We start from the raw sequence: 17,113 nt of genomic DNA, 5'->3' as shown, positions 1-17,113 counted from the left end.
AGCAGCAGCTTGGCATGTCCCAGAAGCAGCTCTCCACTCTACACCACTTCAAATATGTGCCGAGTCTATTTTTGACGAATGCCGCGTCAATTAGCACAGAGCAGATCAAACAGGCAGGAAATCAGACACAGAAAGAAGGCAGGGAGAATCCGGTTAATTTTCAAAATAAAAGACCCTTTGCAGACTCACGATCAAAAAGACAGATAGAAAATAAACTATTTAACCATGTAGCCTGCTTATCCATAATAGAAGCACAAAGAGCAAGGAAAGAGAACCTAATCAACAAAATCTGAGCAAATAAACAATCAGACGGGCAAAACACTCCATTGCTGAAATGCTTCTGAAACGCTGCTGGTGGAGCTTGCAGCTGTGTGGAGGACAAATCAGAGCACAGATGTGCTATGCTTTGCAGACTAAAATCAGTTCGTACCTAATCAGTTCGTCCTTGAGTCCAAGTGGACATGTGTACAAAGTTCGAAGACGTCAGAGTCTTCCTAAGATATCACATGAATGAAAATGGGCTGGACGGACTACCTGAGTAAGCATAATTCCTCTGGCAAAGGCTGTTGCCAGAATAGAGGCATAAAAAGTACTGGTTCCCTGGTGAATGGTGAAGAAAGCACTAAAAGAGAGAAAAAAGGAAAAAAAAGAGGGAAAGAACGTGGCTAAATCTGCACCTTATAGGGCCAGTTCTGAAGAGGGTGATGGAAAGGTCAAACCCATCCATCCACCCTTTCATCCGTCTACTTCCACCTCACGTACTCCCTCCATCCCCCCGCATCCGTCAATCCACTCTGAACTCCTTGTGCTTTCAGTCATTCATTCACCCCTCTCTCCACCTCCTCCCTTTTTATTCGTCCTCCTCTCCCTCCATCCATCCACCCGTCCATCCAGGCTTCCATTCATCAAAGTGAGTAGGCGACAGAGGAAGACTTGACTTTGACTTTGATCTGTTTTGCTGAGCAGTTGAGGGCTTTAGCACATGTAGAAACACACACACACACACACACACACACACACACACACACACACACACACACACAGAGGGGTGGATCCACTAAAGAGAGCATCAGTTCAAGTTGCTCCCAGAAGCTGTAGGGTTGCAGGTTGAATTCCCCCCTCAGCGTGCCGTCCTCTGACTGAACTCAAAAGCATTGAAATGTGTGCCACTTTGTTCATTAAAAAAGATAAAACAAACAGAGCCCGTTGTTTGATCTCTCATCTCTCTGCCTGTCTGTCTCTGCATCTCTCGATCCCTCTATCCCTGAAGCGATGACAAAGTTTAAAAAAAAAAAAAATCATACTGTATATCTTGATGTCTCTAACCTTCAGTGTATCTGCACAGTTGCAGGAAAGAATGACTGACAGGTGCTGAAAAGACGTACCAGGTGAGAAGAAAAACAAACACATGCTATATTTATTTTACATGGTGTGCTGTACACGGACCTGCTTGTTTGCATTTTCCTTTTCAATTTCATCAGTGACGTTGATTCAGTATATTAAAATTAGTTTTTCTTCAGAATGATATTAAAATTCATTCTTATAGGCTTTTTAAAATCAGTATTGAAAGTAATCCAGTTAATTATTGCCTAAGTGCATACTTATAGATAATGCAGCTCCGCCAACTTTACACACTTTACTTCTTTACTTGTTTACTTGTTTACTTGTTTGCCTGTGAGAATGGTTATTCAAAGTTTGAGAAAACAACCTTTATGGTACCATGATGGCAGCAACTAACAGTCGTTTTCATTGTTGATTAATTTGCTGATGAATTTGAAACAAGCTTTTATTGAGGGGACAAATTAGATGGGTTCTCTGTAAAGAAAATTAGATGTTTAATATTGCTACTAAATAGAAAATTATCATGAATTAGAAGATAAGAACTGCAAACCTGTTTTAGACTGAGTAGTTGGTTGGAAGAGTTCATAGATTTAATAGGGATAGAAAGAGCTGCTGCCACATTAAAGCACCTTGAATGGGGTTTAAAGGAAGCAACATTTTTAGACTTTTGTGGCCACCATCTAGGTTGCAAAAGGAGAGTGAGACAATGTGTTTGCAATCTGCAAGTTCACCACTAGATGCCTTTAAGTCTTGTGGTGCAGACTTCCAATAATCACACAGGATCATTGCATGAAAAACAAAAGAGGAGGGTAAAGTTTGGGTGATTATTAACAATGATGAAGATTCTGTGAAAGGCATGACAAGCACACACACACACACACACACACACACACACACACACACACACACACACACACACACACACACACACACACACACACGCGTGTGCACACATGCTTGCATTTCTCCAACTGAGGAGCAGTGGATGTTACACTGTGAGAATTTTTCACCTCTAGCTATGATTATATCTCTGCAAACACCCATTATATCCATGTGTGTGAGATTCGTTATGGTCAGAGAAGATTTTACATTTGCCCGAGGGATTGTTAGAAATGTATAGCTCAAACACACACACACACACACACACACACACACACACACACACACACACACACACACCATGTTTATCTCATCCTCTATTTCCACTTCGATTAATCTGGGTGGATTGGAGAACATAGTGTCAAGGTTGAAAAGATAGAAAGAATTCAGATTTAGTCACAATTAACATGCTTCATATAGATAGATAGATAGATAGATAGATAGATAGATAGATAGATAGATAGATAGATAGATAGATAGACAGAGACACAGACAGAGACAGAGACAGAGACAGACAGACAGGCAGGCAGGCAGACAGATAAACAAATAGATAGATAGTAGTGGTGTTCCTTGCGACTAATTTCCCTGTCAATTAAACACAAAATTTAATAATAGTATACTACTATACTAGTATATACTATAATAGTATATACTAGTATAACACTAGGAAAACACTCAGAAAGCAGTTAAAATTTAGCAGAATTTATTCATTTATAATGTTAAACACTGTCCGAAAAAAAAAATACTGTGTGTATTAAGAGTCATTTGAAGCTGTTAATCATAGTCTACAATTGCCAGATCATACTTTAAATGCCGCTGAAATGCGCGCTACTTTGCGCTGTGCAATACGAACCTTTGATATACAAAACATGACAACAACTCACTAAATGCCTCACCTTTTCAGACCAAAGAGTATGACAGTATCTGTGGGTAAAGGACCCAGAGCTGACGTTAGCTGCCAGCCTAACACACAGTGTGGCTAAAGTTAGCAGTGCTAGCAGCAGCAGCTGCAGCTGTTCCACTTACAGGTTTAGGTCTGTGTCTGTTTCTCTGGTCGAGTGAATACATACCAGCTTATTCTGTCAGTCTACATTAAACATTATTTCCATTTTCTAGATTAAAACACCGCCAAACCACGCTGGTTTTACAAGCTGCCATCTGTCCGACTTTGCTGATAGTCAACTAATCGTGCACATCCCTAATAGACAGATAGATAGATAGATAGATAGATAGATAGATAGATAGATAGATAGATAGATAGATAGATAGATAGATAGATAGATAGACAGACTCTCTTCACGTCTCTCCACTTGCTTCCGCTTTCCTTTCCTGCTGCCTCTTTCTAGCTAGGTTCAGCAGTCAGCCATATCCCAAAGGGACGTGTCGAGGTTAGAAGTAGATCTAACAGCCAGCTGAAGAGAGGAGAAGGGAAAGCAGACTGGGGAAAAGAGAAGGAGGGCACAGGGGAGAGGGAATCAGCAGCAGAGTCTCAGGGGGTAAGGAGGTTAGAGGTGGACTTCTGACAGAGAAAGCCGGTATGAAGATGACAAGCTACCATATCCCCGCCTGAAAACATTAGCGGGGAGATAAGAGATGCTGAGAGAGGAGGGGTAGGATGGAAGAAAGGGGTGAGAATGAGACACATGTGAAGATTTATTAACAAAGAGGAAGAGCGATTGTACCACTGGTTAAAACCTCAGGCCTTGCTGATTCCTAATGAAATGAAGTGGGCCAGGTTGATTTCAAAGGCAGAGTCTTGTACAACCTGGTTTCAGTAAGTCCAAACTGGGCCAGCCTGAATTTCCACCGTATATTCACACTGACTGAAAACATGATAGCCTGGTTTCCACTACAGGGCAAAACGGGGCTAGTCCAATTTCCATGGCAAACTCACAGAGAACTAAATAACACTATTGAAGTTTCCGCTGGGGTTGAGAGGGGCAAATAAAGTCAGATGTAGCCAAAAACACTAAAGGAGATTCCACTACATCTCAGGTTCTACTACGATGCCAAACTAAGGCAGTCTGGCATCCAGGTGACAAACCCAAACCCTGGAACTCTGACACAGATCCAGCCTGCTTTCCTTAAACACTGTGACTCAAATTTTGCTGAGCATCGCCAGAGCCTGTTTTCTGCTACTAGCAAAAATAGGCTAAACTGCCCTCCATTACAGCAAACCTCTTTTGGAAGAGTTTATTCTCAAGAGGACCAAACTTTTATAACACAAATCCACAGCAGGATTATTAAAGGAGCAAATCTACATTTAGGGAAATAGAGTAATTCCACTTTCTTGAGTAATTCTTTGATAGTCAATTATTGGTTAATGGAAATTTTCATGCAAAAATGGCAGAAAATTATGTTTCCATTTTCCACTTCCACTTCTCTCTCTATGATCATATTAAACTGAATATGTTTGGGTTTTGGACAAATAATACATTTTGAGAAACTGGAATGGACATTTCTGACTGTTTTCTGACATTTTATAGGCATTGTAGCTTTACATTAAACATAATTAATAATAATTTAATTCACAGACAATTTGTACAAGGGGAAGTAAAAAAAAGACTTGGCAAACCTGTAAAAAAGACATATGTATATATATATATATATATATATATATGTATATATATATATATATATATATATATATATGTATATATATATATATATATATATATATATATATATATATATGTATACACACATCATGTTCGGTCCAAGACTGGTAAACATATTTTGTTGCCTTTAAAAAGCGCCAGGTTGTTTCTCCCTGCTTCTAGTCTTAATGCTAAGCTAGGCTAACGACCTGCTGCCTGTAGCTTCATATTTAGTGTACAGACAGGAGAGTGTTTATTCTCATGTTACTCTCAGAAATAAAGCAAATAAATGTATCTTTCAAAAAGTATTCCTTTGATTCGTTTAAAAAAGGATAAAAAAATAGTGCCTTACCTTCAGAGATGTAAAAGCGGATAACACTCTGCCTCAGGATTCACATGTTACCACAGCTATAACATCTTAGATGAGGGTAAAGGTCCAAAATCTTCTTTCTGGGTTTCACTCACTATAAAAAAAACAAATAAAGAGGAATAAATGGGTGTTCAATGTTGGACTCAAAAAGAACATTTCAGCAAAAACCTTGCTGTGTGAATCATTTTCTATGTTTCTCACATTTGGACAACTTGTTACATTCATGGTGTTAGTTGTAGTGATGACTACTTGGGCAACAGTACAGTAAAGGTACACAGGGTTGTACAGCACTGACTGCATCCAAAAACAGCTTCATTATTAATAAACTGCTTGGTTGGCCAAACTGAGAACTAAAGCGCCGCCTGTGACTGTGCACCATTGAACCAAGTGAAAGTGTGCTACCTTGAGAGCACATGTCCTATAGCCCGATCCTCCCCACACAGGAAATCTGCCCTCACATGCTGTTGCTACTGGATATCAATGACTTGAACAACCCCGGCCATTGATCCAGATATCCCTCCCTCTTCCTTCCTTCCTTCACCCCCAACCCCCCCCCCCCTTTTTTTTTTGCCTCCCCTGTTTCTATTTATCCTCCCACGCATCTCCTCTTTTTATCCCATTTTCCCATTTGGATTTTTCGCCTCTCCTCGCCTGACCATGCTTCACGTCTTTGCTCTATCCCTCCCTGCCCCTCGCTTTTCAGCTTTCCTCCTTCAAAGGATAGAGGACGCAGCTGAAACAAAGGCTGCTTCTGTACCAGCTGAGCCAGCAGGGCAGAGGAGGGAGGGATGGATGGTGGGAGGCAAGGAGGAAGAGAATGAGGGCAAAGAGTAAGGTGGAGGGAAGGGTGAGCAGGACAGGGTTGAAAAGAAAATGAAGTGAGCGCACAGGGTGAAAAAAAAGTGGGAGATGGGGTGGTGTTAGCTGAAAAAAAAAAGCAAAGGGAGGATGGAGGGAGATGGAAAAAGAGGTAACGGGGGATGAATGTGAAAGTTGGAAAGCGAGAGACGGAAGGAGATAAAGATAGATGCAGAGGAGAGTTAGAGACTGCTCTCACATCAATAGCGTGGTGGTGTCTGGTATCAGCAGAATCACACATGCACATGCACACACACACACACACACACACACACACACACACACACACACACACACGAAGAGTTATCACAGTCAGCCAATAAGAAAATCTGCCGAGAGCAGCACAAACACATGCACTCCATCTCATCACATGCAGAATATCCACATTTTCTAAAGCAGCCCTTTGGATTGCTATCACGGATACAACTGTACAAAAACAGCTTATTTATGTATCATTGTGGTCTCAGTTGACAGTACACTACTGTAAAAAAGTTATTTAAACATCACTGGACTGATCAGACAACTTTAAAATGTTAGATACCATAGATAGATGGATAGCACGAATGGAATGATGGATTGGGTTTGTGATTTATTAATTCCCTCATCTTATTATGACCTTGGAAAAGCCCCTAACTGAAACGATACGGAGGTAAAAAGAGCCTCTTTGTCAGCAGATCTGCCAGGAGCAGCAAATGTGATTGACTGGTGTTAATATGTGGGACCACACCCTTTACTGCGTGCAAGGCCAGGAGCTTTATATCCACTGGATACAGGGAAGACTAGGAGTGGCAAACCTACCACCTACAAGGACTTTACAAAGTGCAGAAATTGCAGGGATGTAATTAATTCCAGACCAGAACACAGTTCTCTGTAAAAAGAACACTTATTGTGGTCATATCTAAAAATTATTATTGCAAAATACTGTCAATCGGCAGCTTCACTAAAAAATCTCATCAGACTTTGATTTTAAAACAATGTTGGAACCCTGCAGCTAAGAGGCTTCCAAAACTTTAGATTTATAAATGATTTGTACGGCAGATAATAACTTACCCTTCTTCCTCATTAGGTTCTACTTTAGTTGGTGTAGTCATGATGAAAACATACAGGAATTTAGTGGATCTTTTCTTTTCCCATTTAATTAACTTAATATACATTTTATTTTGTGCATTTGTAGATCCACTGTGATCTGTAAATTGTAATGCACATGTGAGGACAGTAGACTGGGGAAAACTGAGACGAATGCACCAATTTTTCTTGAAACATCTGAGACTATTCATCATCTGTTTTATACATGGTTGGTTCATTAATTGTGAAAGTTATCATCATGTACTTCTTATCATTAAAAAGGAAAAAATGAGGTGTTGTTATCTATAGGTTATTATGCAAAGCAGTGGTTTTACTGGTTTGACTTGAGATCAGTCATGAACTAAAAAGAGTTTGACACCTCCCAGTATAAACCATAGAGTATAAACCACATATATTCAGCAACCTAACTTTGCTGGTTTAGTTTTTTGATAACATGCAGTGCAGCCAAATGACACAAATGACTGAATCACAGCTTTAATGAATTAATTAGTGTTTCCTTCCTCCAAATATTTGTTTATTTATGAACTCCTTCAAAATTTTAAATTGCGTTCCGTCCTGAATTTGACCCCGAAAGAAGCACAACCACGACTACAAAGTGGAAAGTGTTCTACCAATTTGCATGCACAGCAGAAATTAGTCCAAGGCTGTTATGTAACTCCACACTGTACTTTTTTTGTGGGCCGCTATTTACAGACACAAACAGACAAATAAAAGTCATCTACTGTACCTAATGTCATCTATCTCACCTTCTTATGCTTGAAATATACTATTTATATAGCTGCCTTCATTAAAAAAAGCTTTTGCAGCCAAAATATTAGTCACAAGTTCTTGTGTCAGTCGCTATGAAATATAACCTGACAATTACAGCAGCACCAGCATTTAAACTTTGATGAAATCCATAACGGCAGAAAGCATTAAAGTTTCAACAGACAACAGCATCACATAAACTGTGGGTCAGTGGTTAGTTTCTCGTAGTTCCCCAATGGGTGAAGACAACTGGTGCAGTCTAATGAGCCTACGTCCCTCGGGTGAGACCACATTTACTCAGTTTTGGTCCGGACTTTACAAGAGTGCATGTACTCTTTAATGAGCCTGGATACCCAGGGTGACATGCCTCAGTAACTTTGCTCAACATGGGTTCCTGGTGATGATGAAAGCTTTGACGAATCCCCACGTGGAGCAAGAGTCACAATTCTGTTCACAGAAGAAGAGTCTCCTAAAAATAATTACTCTCAATTATTCAATATCTTATGTAAGTCCAAACTGGAAAATGCTATAACTAGGCTGCACAGCTGCAGGAAGTCTGCTGACTTACAGTTTGTTTATTCTTTATTTTAGAGTTCACAGCATGGATAGCGTACAGAGACCCCACAGACGTTAGACATTCATGTTTCACGCTGTCAAAGGGTATTATGTATGTGTGTACCAACCCATTATCACAACATGGACTCATTTGAAGGGTTATAAAGATTTGATGGTGGAACACAAGGTGCACATTGGCGCATATTTTATCAAATACCGCCACATTTTGTAAAATTAACTGGACCTTTGCTCTGCTTGAGCAGCCTATAAAATATTAAAGTGATCTGTGAGGAAAGGGGAACAGAGTACAAGTAAGAAATTAAAGTTTTATGGTTATGACATGTTTTTACCCTCAGTCTCACACCAAAACACTGAAACAGTAAAAACAGACAAATGTATTATGGTCAAAGTCTTTCTGGTATGGCAGTGATTAAACCAAGCAAACTGTAACCCAAGATCTATGAGTATACGCTCTTGTTGCTGCTGTTTACATTAAACCTGATGCAAATTCAAAAAATGCACTTCACAATAATGTAAGTTTGGATCAGCAGTAAACTCACACAGCTCTGATTAATAAACGTTAAATAAGGCCTATAAGTGAAAGTGCAGACAGAAAACAAAGGTTTCTCTCAAGTCCCTCGAGCAAAGACACACGAGTTTGGCAGCGAAAGACTCGGCTGATGGGAAGAGACTGTCGCAGGTTGGCTGCGGTTGACCCTGACAGGACCACAGCAGCGCAGCTCAACTATCCCCTGCTGAGAGGCTGCAGCAGAGACTCGTGTCATCACAGCACCCCGGCTCATGCAAAAAACCCTTTCAGTGTAGGGTTCGCAACTTTGGTTACATGGCTCAAGTGAGATATTGATGCAATGGGTTTAATCATACATACATGCACCTAATAACAGGCATAATTTTGGACTCAATTCACCATCAGGGTTTAAAATATAAATGTGGCAGATTAGATCAAAGATTTAATGATACTGTCTATTACCGCCCATCAATAACTCTTAACTTTTAGTCATACGAAGGTAAGATTTATTAGTTAGCTGTTTAGCTAACAGCATGATACATTCTTCATGTTTTTGGATGACAAGCCCACATTTCAATGTTCAAATCAGTTCCTGATTTGCAATGTTAGCGGCTACGAGGACTCAACCCTAACCCTAACTGGGTGGGTGGGACATATTTCCTTCCTACAGCTCCTGTCCTTGCAGCAAGCTAACTTATCCAGCAGCAATCTGTTTCCTGAATGCACAAAGCTGATATCATCCCTCCATTAAACTCCCAGTGAGACAGCAACCAAGCCAACCCTCAAAATGTCAAATTTGAGTCTGAGTGGGATTAGGAAGTCTACTGTAATGTAATTAAGTTAAGGTAATTAAGTTGAGGGCTTTGCATAGAGGATTAATTTAAAGGCAGCAAAGAAACTAAATCTAATATAACAAGTAAGAAAGATGAGTTGATTTTGTGGCGTGGAGCCCACCAAGCTTGATGTGAATCATAGACTGTTGATGCAGAGCAATGATTCCTGACAGAAGCTATAGTTAAGTTACTGTTTTTAGAACTAGATGTTTTTCTTCCGATGAGATAAGCACCTACATTTGGCAGCAAAGCTGTCTTTGATGCTTGCTGTTGACTGCCACAGCCTCTGGTCCAAAAATGACCACAGGTTAGATTTCAAAGGTGTAACTTCAACAGCTAAAAATCTGTAATAAACCACACTTTATTGTCTCCTGTTCTTTAAAAAAGTGGATTATGTCCAGTAGTGTGTGTTTACTCGGATGCCCTTGTTGTTGGCCTGCACACCTGGAACACACACAGATACTCACGCACGTACAGTATAGAGTAGATCCTGTCAGGGGCACCAGTAATGCAAAACAGGATCCATCAAATATGCACACAGTCCATTAGCATGAATTAGTTTCCATGTTTCATCATTGCAATATGTGGATTGAAAACACCAATCTGCAACACAGCAGACACACACACCCACATGCTCAGTGGGTGTCGAAACATGTCAAATCCTTATGGAATGAAATCTCTGAAGCTTGTTTGGTGTATATAGCTGCATAGATGTAAAACTGCCAAGCATGGCAAACACTATGTTCATGTGAGTGGGCGTATGTGTATGAGGGTCTGTGGATAGAGGCCGTTACCTCCCAGCCAGCAAGATGCTCTTCTTGAATTATTGAAATAGGTTAGTGAGCCGGAGGAGAACAGCGTCTGTACGTGTGTGCGTGCATGCGTGTTTGTCTGTGTGTGTCCAGCAGCACTGCACTGCAGATTCACAGCCTAAACTTTCTGTTCTATCCAGGACTATACAGCGGGAATTATTGGCGGTGTCTTATGTGCCTTTCTACGCTTATAAATAGAAAACAGGAGCAGCATCAAGAAATTGCAAAACACCGCAAATGGTGGACTAGGTGTGTTTCACACAGCTGGGCTTCCTGAATACAGAGCTCCATGAGCTCCACAGCCATCAGAAAAATGTGAATGAGCCTGCAATGAACTGGTTAATATTAGTTATGGTCATTAATAGTCCTTCCAAAGCCCCTGTGAGTTTGTTAGAAGCATCAGAACAGGTACGCTCTGTTCTGTTCTTTCATTTCTTGCTGTTTCTCCCTTTAACCACACAGAGGCTAAAATAAATAGTGCAGCAGAATAAATACCAGGGGTAACCGGTGTTCTTAGATGAGATAAATATATCGAAGGCAGGCAGAGCTTCTGATCTGCGCTGCTGTGATATTTAATGCACCAGTGGAACAGATGCACAAACAAGTTGCTGCACTTTTCACCACCTGAACAATAAATAAATAAAATTTAAAAATGTCCTTTTAAAACAAGGTGTTCCCTTGTGATTTTGGTTTGGGTCCAGTTAAAACAAAAACATAAGACAAAGGATAAATATTGTAATCAGTGTTGTTTTAGGAAAACGTCTAAATTAGGCTGAAAAACAATATTTGTTAAGCACAGTTTCATGGCAGTCACCAAGTGCAACTGCAAACTAACAAATCAAACAATAATTAAGACATCTGGTGCATCTCAAATATGAACAGAGATGCAATAAAAAGACAATGTGAAGCGTTTAACTAATTCCCCCACATGTAGCAGAGCTTTCAGCCAAATCAGCCACAGAGGGATTTCAACTAAGGACTGGGTGATAAAGTTTATCACAATAAATGTTTCGCTAAGGCAACAGATGTGACATGTTCTCTGATGCTGAGGCAGCTTTTACTATGTTTCTTAAGAACTATTATCTGTGCTGCAGTCTACTTGCAGAATGTCTTAACGGTCATCATCATATGATGGCAAATCAATATAAGTGTCCTCGACATTCAGACAGACACACACAGCAACGCAATCATTACAGTGCAACAATCATGCGGATAGTTCAGGAATGCTGGTATATCAGTTCTACCTTCAGATGAATGACTGCATGACTCCCTTGAAGGCTCGGCATCTTCATTTACAGGCTTAAAGAACATTTCACAGAGCACAGATCCTAAGTGCTTTACAGGAAAAGAAGATTCTACATTCCTTTGTGTGTGTGAAAATGCTTCAAACACTCATTGCATGATGGTTAGGATAAAGGCCAAGCTGTTTTTCATGCATATACAAGATTTACATCCAAATAATCTAAAGAACATTTGAAGCTTATGCAGCAGAATGTGGATAATTTGGATGAAGTGTTTTTCTTGTCCAGAGGCATTTGCAGTTTCACTGCTCTCAGCCTAGAAGCCATGTTTTTATTATCACCATAAAGACGCTAATTATTTTGTTTACATTCATATGCCTCCTGGGACTTTTTTTTTTTCATTCTACAGTTTAAACCTTCTATATTCTTTGATGCAGCTGACAATAAAGATCATAGTGACTCAGCTTATCTTACAAATGTTATCTTTGAAGATCAAGAGCTAATAAGTGCAGGTATGAATGAGGGTATACAGAGAACAGCGAGATGAGTAAGTCTAATTAGTGCGGCAGTATGTTAGAGTCAAACCCACTCAGTTGTAATGGAGCACAGTATGGATGCTCCCACACATTTACTCACATTAACTCATACAGTCACTCAGAAACACCACAGAGCTGGAGCTGGTAGTGTACTACAGAGAGCAGTTACATAACTGAGGTGTGGTCAGCCAGTGGTGGTTACACAACTCAGTGTGTGTGTGCGTGTGTGTTCTCCTTGAACGAGCATACTGAATTTTAGAGTGTGTCGTGGTTCGTTGTTCCGAAGCTACTGTACAACTTTCACCAGCTGTGCGGCTGAATGCACCGCAAAATTTGCCACATGTCCACTGAACAAACGCGCGCGCACAGCAAACACCAGCTGTGGCTGAAGCTGTGTTCAAACGCAGCTCAGTTACCCACTAACTGGCTAAGTGCTGATTTACATATCGTCAGACTACAAATGTGTACTGTGGGTTTGGAAAACAGTCACCAGCAGTTTTGCGCTGACGTGGACTTGGCAACGGCTGATGTTATCTCTGGCTTTGCAGTACTTTGTAATTTGATTATTCACATTCCTGAAGGAAACCAAAAACAAAAGGAAAAAAGTGTCATTATTTCCCTCAAAATGTTATTCACACCACAACACACTTCAGTTGGTTAATTTCAACACATTCACCAGCTGTGAGCACTATTGAAACGTCATTATATCAATAATTTTTTCAATACAAAACCAAACAGCGCATTGATGTTACAGAACTTTATGAAATATCACGGCTATGACTAACCACTGGTTACAGGATATCGATAACTGCATTATCTTTTGAATAATTTACTCACTATGTTTTTTAAGAAAGCGTTTTAAAAAATGCCAGATCTTAAAATCGGGAAGAAATGCCTTTCTGTGGTCATACTGTGCATCTATTTTCCCAATACATGCCAAAGAAATACAAAAAATCAATTTCTCTGTGTTCTTATATGAAAATCCAGTTATGTTTTCTCCCTATAAAACAAAATATGACATGTTCTTTGATCAACCATTTCAACTAACGATATCATGACATCCAACCATCAATCAACTTTTAGCAACACGGAGCTTATATTATAGTTAGCAAGCTAGCAACAGTGTGGTCTGTTGGGTTATGGCACAATCACTGTTCAACATTCAAATCAAATTCCTCCCAACTTTATGTTCCGCCTGCCTGTGCTGTTTCACTCACAAATATGTCGTCACATGGAAGCCAGAGAAAAGCTATTTCATCTCCACCTTAAAGCCTCATCTTCAGATTGCTTAGCAACTAAGGAAACCCAGTTGTTTACTAAACCAAAGAATTCAACAATTTGATATGATGGTACTAGTTAAAAAGTTCACGAAAAAGATCACCAATTTCAGTACCAAACAGTTGATGATGGATTTCTCTAAAACCTCAAAGGTCAACCACCAGATGGTGCTGCTATAGGGGAAGAGTCGGGATCAACTAAGTCAGTAGGATTCGTCTTCTGTGGACGATGAATGTCTGTATAATATTTCATGGCAATGAGTTCCATAATTGCTATGATATTTCAGTCTGACTTAAATTAGGCTGAGTCCAGCCACATATCTGAAAACAAAGTTGTGAAGGAGGTTTCCTTCTTGAGGCTGAACTTCTACACACTTAGTCTCCGTCTCCTGGGAGACCGACCAAGGTCATAGCGAGTCATGCTGTGCTCCGTCTCTGTCAGTGCAACTTCGGTTAACTTAGGTCAGCATAGTTTCTTGTTGATTACCCAGTAGAATTTTCAGAGAAATATATATATATATATATAGCCTGGACACAAATAAGCTTGTTTGGACACAGTGAATTCCATACAGTCTCGCAAGAATTTAATCGTCCCCTGACAGAGAAGCAAGCTTCAGAACTGGGTGGCAGATTCTTGTACTGCTCATCTATTCTCCTTGATTGAGCTTGAATAAATGTTTCTATGTAAATCTTCAAAATCTCCTTCATTCATTCGCTACAGATTCCTGCAAAGAAAAAAGTCACACCATAGTAATTTTTAACATATTTTCAATCAAAATAAGACTAATGGTGTAAAATGTTTCATTACCTCTAATATCACAAATCATATCACAATTGCAATATCAGTCAAAATAATTGCAAATAGATATTTTGATTTTTACAGTGCAGTATTAGTACTTTTACTTAAGTAAAGGATCTGAATACTTCTTCCATCACGCATAATCCAAGGTAAAAATGTATCTTTGCTCTGCAGATGTATTGGGCAGAAATTGTACTCTTTCAATCTCTCATCCAGAGTGTGAGGGTTTTTTTTTTTAATATAAACAGGTTGGCCAGCCATCTCTTGCGATAAAAAAGAGAAAGAAGAAAACGACAGGGACACGAGACATCAATCTGAGAGGCATTTCCCATTATTCACAGCCTCATATCATGCTTTTATTCTGTATCACATACCTCAGTGTCAGAATGTAAACACCAGATGACAACAAAACGTGTGTGTGTTGTCAGGGTCTCTCCAGCTGGACCGTCTTTCATTTTTGCATTTGTCATTCTTTTCCATCTCTGTCCTGCTTCCCACCCCTCCTCTCCCCGTCCCTCTCCCTGCCTATCCATCTATCCATCCATCTCTGCCCACCCAACTCCCTCTCCCTTCCCACCATCCCTCACTCCATCTGGCTCCATCCGCCCCCTTAGCTGTGCTGTCATGGCGGGAACCCAAACGAGATCAAACCCCCCTTTGTATTGTAGGTGTCAAGATTTAAAACCACTGTAAAAATAATAACTACAAAGCATTCAGGCTCCCTTATGAGCTTTATTTTCACATTTATTCTTAACGAACTCACTTCTTGTCAATATATTTTACAGGTTACTGTCTCCCAAGGGTAAATCACATATGCACTCAGAGAGTTATAGCACTTAGCTCGCTGTTGGAGGTGTACATGTCTCATCAAGTCAGTCAGCAAATGCATCCAACTTTTCACTCAGCTGCAACAAAGAGGAATGAACGAGGGGGATGAACAAGATAAAGAGAGATGTTAATGGAGGACGGAGGTAAAGAAACAGTATGTGCATGAAAGAAACACTGCGACAGTCTGTGTTGTATTTCTGTCACACTGTCTAATACATACAACACACAAATCAACAAAGGAAAGCACAGGGAGAGAATGAGATTAGATTCTTTTATAACACAGTGTGCTGTCCTGCAAAGGCTAGGAACAGTAACTACAGAGGGAATTTGAGGGAAAAACTTTACACGTTGAAATGATTTAATGAATTAATTACTGGAAAAACCATACACCATACAAGATACTGTAATCTTAAGGTGATGCAAAGTGAAAATGCATCATTTTATAGCCTGATCTTATAGCGCTATGACTATGATTCCTAATTGGCATGTAGCCCAGATGTCTTCGGACCTGCACTCTTATCAAACATATGAAATTCGTGGCCGATTGGATGACGTCTATTTGAGTTACTACAATTTCCTGTTTTTGGCAAAACCTCTTAATTTGCCACATGACCATGGCAACGTAATTTTAATGAAAAAGCAGCATCATGATCTCCAGGCTTTTCTGATCAGATTTACTGCGGATTTGCTCAACCTGCTGGAGAGAGCACATCCAAGTATAAAACGCATTTCTGTTGCAATGATGATGACTGAATATTGTTATGTAGATGTCTATCAAACATACAAAGGCAGATTGCCTCTTGGGTTTAAGCTACGGCTCCAAGAGGACATTTTGTATGTTTTGGTGTATCAAGGAAACACAGGTGGTTTTGCCACGTCCATTCACAAAGCCCGTATCATATGTAAATTTTCACCACATCTGATACGTGCAAAGTTTCACGTTTTTTTTTTTTGTTTTTTTTTTTAAGCATGTGCATTCCTTCAAAATTGCATTACATTGTCATTCATTTGGATAGGCTAAATAATGCTTACTTGCATTAAAAGTGGGTCCTTGTACTGGTCAGTGGTCAGGCCCTAATAAACTCTAAGCCACAAATTGCATAATTTCCACTATAATGAGAAGCTGAGAGCTGCTGCTCTCTTAAGCTTGGCTAGTTACTTTTTAAAAGCAAAATATATTTTTAAATCATGACTCAGTTTAGCTGCTGCCTCATTTAGTAGTGTGTGATAGTGAACAGAATCGCTTAGATGCAGGCTTGTGGAAATAATATTTTTCAAGTAACTTCAACTTTAGCTGAAGTGCAGCACAATTAAGAGTTCAAGAGTCTATGGAAAACTAAGCCCAAGTGCAGTAACTGCAGCCCAAGTGACAATACAAAGCCATGATTCAATTTCCAGACAGCATAAGTGCAGTTTGGTTTGGCTAATAGAGTTATTGGATATATGGTGTGTTCAGAGTAATGAGACATTTCCACAGAATAATAATTCTTATTCAGTATAACTGATGTCAGAAGGCAGATTCAGTATGTAGGCTGGTTACTGCCTTTAGGCTTTGTGTAGCCGTGTGCATATAGGTGATTATGTATAGTGAACAGAGGACTGATCCAGTCCAACCCAGACAAATAATCTCTCCCCCAGTGCCCCCTTAAGCACATAATCCTACATTATATTCGAGATGAGAAACAGAGTGGTAAGCCAGGTTATCTGCTAACCGGAGCTTCAAAGCCCTGTGGCCATACCTGCTCAGTTCTCCTTAAGCAGGTACTTAACATTGCTAACCGGCAGACCCTGCTCTCCAAACACAGCAACAACAACCAGGGCATTT

At 39.9% G+C, this 17,113-nt stretch overlaps 1 protein-coding gene across 2 annotated transcripts in view; it reads right to left on the bottom strand.

Annotated features, from left to right (window-relative positions):
• The window catches only part of lrfn5a (leucine rich repeat and fibronectin type III domain containing 5a), a 147,871-nt gene that overhangs the window by 78,097 nt on the left and 52,661 nt on the right, over positions 1–17,113 (bottom strand). For both annotated transcript variants that reach the window (XM_084742567.1, XM_084742569.1), the window contains one exon: positions 5,170–5,281. The gene's annotated coding sequence lies outside the window, so the exon portion shown is untranslated. The remainder of the gene's footprint in view (positions 1–5,169; positions 5,282–17,113) is intronic.

The sequence above is a fragment of the Lutjanus erythropterus genome, chromosome 18 (genome assembly GCF_056507025.1).
Source record: "Lutjanus erythropterus isolate fLutEry1 chromosome 18, fLutEry1.hap2, whole genome shotgun sequence".
NCBI lineage: Eukaryota > Metazoa > Chordata > Actinopteri > Lutjaniformes > Lutjanidae > Lutjanus > Lutjanus erythropterus.
The sequence above is the reverse complement of the archived record's forward strand: the minus strand, read 5'-3'. Positions and strand labels throughout refer to the sequence as shown.